Source organism: Meleagris gallopavo, chromosome 1, assembly GCF_000146605.3.
Source record: "Meleagris gallopavo isolate NT-WF06-2002-E0010 breed Aviagen turkey brand Nicholas breeding stock chromosome 1, Turkey_5.1, whole genome shotgun sequence".
Classification (NCBI taxonomy): Eukaryota; Metazoa; Chordata; class Aves; order Galliformes; family Phasianidae; genus Meleagris; species Meleagris gallopavo.
The window spans coordinates 24380163-24388218 of record NC_015011.2 but is presented as its reverse complement, the minus strand read 5'-3'; the positions used below and the strand labels follow the sequence as shown (position 1 = coordinate 24388218).

The 8056-nt window shown below is 39.5% G+C and overlaps 1 long non-coding RNA gene across 1 annotated transcript; it reads right to left on the bottom strand.

Annotated features, from left to right (window-relative positions):
• Positions 1-6432: 6432 nt before the first annotated feature.
• LOC116216601 lies at positions 6433-8050 on the bottom strand. Its single transcript, XR_004159715.1, has 2 exons — positions 6975-8050; positions 6433-6877 (listed from the first exon to the last, which is right to left on the bottom strand). It is a non-coding gene; the product is annotated as an uncharacterized LOC116216601 (long non-coding RNA).
• Between the last annotated feature and the right edge of the window lie 6 nt (positions 8051-8056).

The following is an 8056-nucleotide window of genomic DNA, read 5'->3' as shown; positions in this document are numbered from 1 at the left end:
GTTTTACCATATATAGCTTGGGCACAGTCACTAAGCACTTGGGCATTCTGCCCTTATTCCCAAAGGTTCAGCAGGAAAAACTGCAACTCTGACTTTTTTCAGCCAAAGGGATAACAAGTTTCTCACCGGAGAGTGGAGATCTTTATAGAGAATTCTTTGCAAAGTAGAAGAGAAGAAAGATACAGAAAAGTGATAAATAGCAATAGGGAAAGGACGTGAACACACATACACACACATAGCATTCAGCTACAAATTGAAGCAGTCTACAGAAAATAAAATGGACACACCTCCAGTTGGCATAAATAGGAGCAGCTGAGGCCAAGCATTTATTTTAACTAATCTTAAAGCTATAATTCCTGAGAGAGCCCGTAGTAATAGCAGATAGAAAAGCTAAATGCAGTCTGTAAGGTAACAAAACAAAACAGTCTTGAGCTGTTTTCACAAACACATCAAGTCAAAAAGAAAGAAGGTGAAAATCTATCTTTGTATGACCTTAACCTCTGTGTGCTTGCCAGGAATTTTACATGCAGTTACAGTCATCTAACTATCAAAAAGACCAGGGGAGAAAATGGAAAGAGTCCAGAAAACAGCAAAAGGACCAGAGAGCTGGAGAGACAGACACATAGTGAGTGATTAAAATAGAACTGGATACTGAAGACCTTGGCAATATGACAAGGAAAAGAGATAGAGTAATGCACAGTTTGGAAGGCATAAATACAAAAAGCAAGGGACTTTTATGGCAGAAAAGGAAGAGCAAAGAAATAGTAACTAAATAAGAGAAGAAAATAGTATGCCGGACATCCAAAATAGACTGAGTACTTTCTCAGGCATGGGAGATGTAAAAGATCTACAAGGAGTAACGTAGGACTGACAATGTTTTCTTCTCTCAAACCTCACTGCAGCAGGTCTCTTAAAACCTTATTCCTCACTGTTCACCTCCAGTATACAATGCTGCATGCTATTAAGACAACATAGCTGGCATTTCATTTAAGGATCATCTAGCTCTGGTCAAAGCAGCTTTGGAGAACAAGCTGAACAAAATGATCCCTAACTACCCCCTGTTCTCTGCTGTGTCTTCTACCACTGCTGTCACAAGCACTAATTCTGAAAGACAAGATGCAAGCATCACACTTGTTGAACCCACTGGGTGCTGCAGACTTACTTAGGCAAGATTATTCCATCTGGATTTAATAAAAAGTTATTTGAAAGACAGAAAGAGAAAAAGCATATAGAATTGAAAGGGAGCAGCCCTAAAAACCAAACAACTGGAGGAGCCAAATGAAGAGGAATCAGAGTTCACCAGACTTTATCATGTGCATTCTGTCTATAAAGTAACTTTGCATTCATTGTCCTCCTGCCTCTTTTCTTGGCACAATGTGGACAGAGCAAAACACGATAATAGGTATACATTCATACATACAATACAGATGTATTTTCATATATATTAAAGATACACATGTGGTAGTTGCATAGACAACCACCAATCTAAGATCCAAATGATACAAGAGAATTCTTACAGAGAGAAGATCGTTACACGTAACCAAGTGTATCTTCAAGAAGATTTGGCTCAATTTGACTCGACTAATTACACTAATTTGACTCAAAGTATTTAGCAAAAATGCTAATTGCTCACATGGTCAACAAAAGTTATCCAAATGGATAACAAACAGAGTCTTTCTCTCCTGGACTCTCATCTCAGTGCAGTTTCCAAAGTAGAACGTTTTAAATTTACGTTTAAAAAGGTATTCCGAAAATTCTACTATCCCCAAAGCAGCAGCCATTTTCTGTAAAGGATTTTTTTTATCTCAAAAATGACTTAATGATTAATCTACCAAAAGAAGTCAAGATTCAAACAAACCACCCACTATAAAAAGCCACTATAAAAAGACAGAAAACAAAATAACTCAACAGTAGTGTTTATGAAGCACTCCTTGTGCAAGAAAAAGTCCCTTATAAGCCCTAATAGGACTGGACAATGCCTTGGAAAAGGACTGGACAATGCCTTGGAAAAGAAAAACTCATCAGTTTTCTACTAAGCCATTCTAAAAGTAAACTCTGAGTAGGAATGGAAAGTTATTTTTCCTATATTTTAGCAACAAACAAACAAATAAATAAATAAATTCCTTTTTCTCAAGGATTGAATTCATTTATTGCTGAGAATGTCCTGAATTCCTTGGAGATGTTCCGTGTCATCAACATACTGCAAACAGAGCAAAAATGCATTCTTAGGATAAGTAGTTTATCAGATCACAAGAATTTTTTGTAAAGGCACAAGAACTGCACAAGAGAATGACCTAATTCAAGCAAAATACGCTCAGTATTTCCCCTCCGCATCCAAAGTATGAGAAAAGCAGAAACCTGTGAAAAGATCAAAGAGCATTCAGTATACATTGTGAGGTACTCAGCTGCAGGAATCATCTGGACAATTTAGTGGCAGTAAACGGCTGAAGTGTGGTTTAGAAATGCAAAGTAAACCACGCTAGTCTAAATCAAGAGACTATCACTTTCAGTAGGACAGCTTTCATAAACTGCTCTGAGATGTATGTGATCTGTCTGCTGAATAGATAGGAATCTGCACCTTCAGAAAAAATTATTAAGATTTAAAACAACAACAACAACAAAAGAATTCCAAAGCCCCTAAGCTTGTGGCAGATATTGAAGAGTTTCAAGGGTTTGTTTTTCATTTTTTTTAAACTCTCTATCAACGACTGCACACCACTCAGCAGTTCCCAGTCATCATCGAGATATTAGCACCCTGCAAAGCAATGATCCTTTGATAGAAGCATAAAACAACCATTAAGAGAGCCCTCATTAAACCAGAGCATTTAGTAATCTTCAGAAAATGCAGAGCAACCCAAGCTAGAGAGCAGGATTCTGCATCACAGAAAGCTAAACCTCAAATTTTTCCAACAGATGATGGCCAAACAGCTACTCCTTTTATAATGACTTTCCATCAGAATCCGTGGCTTAACTGTTGGCTGCTCAAACAGAAATCCCTGTCTGCTCCTTCCCACAAGTCACACCATCATCAGGGCTGTTTACATATCTCTTCCCCCATAGCCATTTTCCTTTTTGAACTTAGCAGGCCTTCAGAACAAGTTCTGAGGTTTGATCCGCATTCAGTTCTGGTTTCATGCTCTATCAAACTTTTAAGGGTTACTATATTTCAGCAAGCCACCACAGCAGTAGCTGTTTGAAGACCATGCTGTAAGGTTGAATGAGTTTTTCTGTTGCAATCTTGGAGCACCAACAGACACCATGAGCTGCCAGTCAGAGCTTTCTATACCTTACATTCCTGTCCCAACTTTTGACAACATACAGCTGGCCCACTTAGCACAAACCTGTCTTAAATACCTTCTTAACACCCAGTATATAAGCTTCAACATAGTCAAGCACACAGGAAAAATATGCTGTAACAATCCCTGTACATTTTCTGTACTGTCCTTCTGTAAATCTTGAAGTATGTCTCACAAGTCACTCAGCTCCAGGGTCCAGGCTGGGACCTCTCCCACTAAATTGCCATTTTTTTCAGCATTCAAATCTGGGGGCCACTGAGTTCTACCTTGTAGCATGCCCTAACACATTAATAATAGCTCTGCTGATACCTATAAAGTGCAGTGAGAAGCAAAATTTATAACAATGATGATAATTAAAAGAAAAAAGGAAACGTGAATTATGAAAACACACGGAAAGCATCTCAAGAGTTCTACTGATTGGAGAAATGAAATAAGAAAACTAAAAAATGCCTCACCCCTGCTCCCTCTGCTATTCCCCATGCTTTCCATCTCCTTACAAAACTGAATTTCCAGTGTTGCCATAAAGTAACAAACTCTCTCACCTCCACTCCAGAGCTAATTTGAGCACTAGCTGGTAAATCAGCAAAACAGCAACTCAGGAGCCCTCATGGGAGCACTTGCTTTCTTCCCTTCTCATGCTAGACATCAGAGGCTATGCAGAAAGTTATTATAAATATCTTTATTCTCTCTAGTCTGGCTTGGCTGAAAGATATCCAGAAAATCCTAAAATGATTTTTGCAACCAGTTTTTGACCTGAACACATTTATCACATCATCTCCACTCGGATTCTGTAAGCAGTTTTCACCCTGACACATACACAAACTATCTTCATGGAAGCTTTTGGCTTAAATTCAGCAGAGTAGAATAGACTTTGGCAAAATAAATATAAATGTTTAGCTGTGGCTTCCATTTGTTTATATTGATTGATCACTGAAGGCAGCAAAATTTGCACTTCATGGGGAAGAAAACTACAAGAAAAGCAATTGAGTACAAGAGAGCCTCTACTCAAGGTCAAGACCTACTTATTCTTTTCCTTGCAACAAGTCAAGTTATTGGTTCAGTGGTGGCAAACTACCATATATATATCACAGCCCCTTTTTGTAAAAGTCTTCCACCAGTTTTTCTTATGCATATATTTCAAAATATAGTGTGTATATACATACATATATGCAAACACATACATACATATCTGCAGAAATAGCTAAATCGAGACAATGTGATGAAGTTTTCAGCTTGAACCTCTCCATATGTATCAAATCTGAATATGAAATGTATCTACTCTGAAATTAAAAAAAAAAAAGAAAAGAAAAAGATTCTAATCCATACCTTTAAACTCTGACAGCCACCATTTTAACTCATCTTGCACATTCCTGAATGCTACACAAATTTCTTCATTGTACCTGCTTCGTTCATACGGATTTAGACCCAGGCACACATTTCTCAGAAGAAAACTTGGAAAAGGGGGCTGAAAAAGGGCTGCACCCTCCCCATTCCTACTGCCTTGTTCATTTCTTGAAATCTCAGCTGTTCAGCTTCCTCTCCCTCCCACTCTTTCCTTGTGTTCTGCTAAGGGCTGCAGCCATTCTGCTCACAGGTCATCAAGATGTGAAGATACTCTTCTCATAGCTACTTAAAAGTTTTGAAGATTTTCAATACTGACTTTGAAAAGAAAAAAAACTTACTCAAAGCACACTTCAGTTGAAAGTCCAATAAGATTACAGGAGAAACTAACATAGTTTCTTGTCCTTTATCTTTGAAAATGTAAAGTGCTATTAATATGATAAGCATGACACAATCATTTTAGATACATATATATATATATATATATACATATAAATGCATACTTTTAAAAGGGGAAAGAAAAGGGAAAGAGGCAGAAAACAGTCTGAGAACTGAACTCAACCAGACAAGCAGAACAGACTAGCTGAGACCCAACTGGACATTATTCAGGGTCTTGTTGCAAAGACTGGAGAACTTTCTGAAATGCAAAGTATAACTGTGTAAGCTTTTGCCAAAAGCCATATAACTGACATCCTTGCCATGTTCAGGAAAGATAGTCTCTATTTGTATATAAAACACTACAATAATCAAAGTCATGCTCAAATTTTAAACAGGAACATCCTTATAAAACAAAGGTTGAACTGACTTGACATTTTGCAATAAAACTACACACTGGTTAGAGGCTAAATGTAACCAACTTAACTCATTCTTTGCCACTGACAAATATGTAAACTTTTTGGATGAGAACTTTCTTCTTCCAAAAAGCTGTGTGTGAGCCATTTCCCCTTCTGCTGCACTTCACTGCCTTAGAGGAATTGCCATGAACATTCACGGTGCTTCTTCATAACCTTTCTCCAAAACAGTTCTTAGAACTCCCTTTTCAACAATGTGTACAAGTGCATGGTAATAAAACTACTGTTCCTGACACATCCTTGCTTTTTTCCCAGGATGCTCCATCTATATGTCTGCATCTATCAGACACCTCTGGGCCAGTGCTTCTGATTACAAGCTCCTTGAGAGACTGCTATTCAGTGCTTGTGCAGACTATACTGCAATAAGTTCTTAGTATTCTAATTCAAAGAAGTTGTAAGAAAGAATAATTTTACCTTTCTCCTTCTTGTTAAAAAATAGAGCAGCAAAATGTGGAATGCTTAGAAAATGGAGGTACATTTTATTTCCTCAATATATGATGGTATCTTAAAGAACTACACCTGGGTCAATTTACACAAAGATTGGAGAGAAAAAAACAATCTATCTCGAGGGTGTTACAAAGCATTATATAAGATTGGAGAAGATATTTGGGGACCAATTTCCCCCCTGTTTGTAGTCATTGCTCTGTTAGTATTTCCAGCTGTACTCTCCAGCCATGCTGGCAGAAAGCTGAGACTGGCAGCCCTGAGGACAGCAAACAGACCAGGGGGGAGAGCTGGGAAAAATCTCCTTTCCTGAGCACTGTACATGCCTTGCTGCTTTCTGTGTGTTTGTCAGAGAAGTCAGGGATCGGAGTTTGGCATTGCTTGAGTTTCACCATCAACCCCGTTTGACAGCTCATGTACAAATCATATCCAAAAAAACCTTGCCAATTATTGAAAACAGCATATTTTAAAAGGTTCACATAAAACAATATCCCAAGATCTTTACAGCCTTCAACATTTATTGCTTTTAAACAGATTTTTCCTGAAAAATATTATTCTTTCAGGAGCAATTGCATCACCACTTTATTTTGAATCCTTCAATCCTCCAAGATTATAAAGGAAAAATCTTCATTTTCCATAGTGCTCTCATGGCAGACATCATTTCTCAGCTATTACAGTAACAGATCTCAAAACCAGATGGACTCTAACAAAAAAGTGCAATTCTTGTTGTTGTAAAGGTGGCTGATACTCCAAGGCCACTCTCCCGTGACAACTTCTCATTTGGGTCATCTTGCAAGAACTACCGCTGACCTTTTAGCAAACCTGGATCTGAGCATGTGGAGCTACAGGCTCACTGTTCCAGCAGGTTGGTGGAATAAAACACAGAAGTGGCTGGGAACAGGTCAGATGTGTTCAGGAGCAGAACTTGCACACCGATCTATTTGTCTAGTAAAGAAGAAGGTAGAAGTTGTTGACATAAAGGAGAACAGTCAGACTTCAGTAGCCAAAGGGATAGCTTGTGACCCTCTGATGGCTGCCCTACCTCACTTTTCAGCAGCACCAAACCAAAATTTCTGTATCCAACACAAGCAGCCATCAGAAGCCCACTGTCCTCGGGTTGCAGTAAGGCAAGAACGGCAGCTCCCATACTCAGAAATTAAAAAAATAATTGCTGGGAAGAAGGATCCTGAAGTGTGTCTGAACCTCAAGCCTGTCGGCTGGCCTTTTTGTTCCTTCTACTCACCGAAAAAAAAAAAGAAGAAAAAAAAAAGAGGAACTGAGAGGTAGAAATCAAGCTCAAAAGTATATCCTGAGTCATCACTCTGTTTCTTTGCTTGTATTTAAACCAATTGTAAACTCCTGCTTGCGAGCCTTTAAAGCTAATGAACCACAGCCAGACTGCTGGATAGAAACCATTTATGTGACACCAGCATCTCCAAACTCATCAGCAGGGGAGAAAAAAAGCACCAACGGGAGTTACACGGAGTTGTGAAGCACTTCTGCAGAAGGTATCCGGTCAAGAACAATGCAGCGCGGTCCAGAGCATTGTGTTTGGTGATTTCCTACCCAAACCTTGTGGTTATTTTTGTATCACTTTCCTGTGCGCTCCTCTCAGCTTAAGGCCGTTCTTAACTTAATGCAATGGTGAATATTAAAGAAAATTACCAGTGCTGGATTTGTTTTAATTCAAGAAGCCTTGATCATTGATTAGCAATGTTAGTTCTGTTCCCAAGAGAGATTGTGGCTTCTGAGGAACGCGCTCCTTACTGCATCTGAGCTCAGCACATACATCAGCACTGTCAGTGCCTCCAGCAGTCCTTACAGCAATCTGTTTGCTTTTATAGAGCACTCTTAGGCTTAAATCACGTAAATGGTACGACCTGACAGGACACAAGAAGAGCCTGTAATGATGGATGCACGATTTCACTGTGGGAGACACAGACGGTTTGTGGAATACCGAGTGTAAGACGAGTTACAGATGCACGCTGGGCACGGGAGCCGTGGCATGCTGCTGCCCCATTCCCCCTGGGGCCGGCTGCGGGCAGCAGACACGGCTCACGCCTCAGCTCTGCCCGCTCTGCGCCGTTCCGTGCCACACCCGCCCGCTGCCGCACAGCCCAGCCT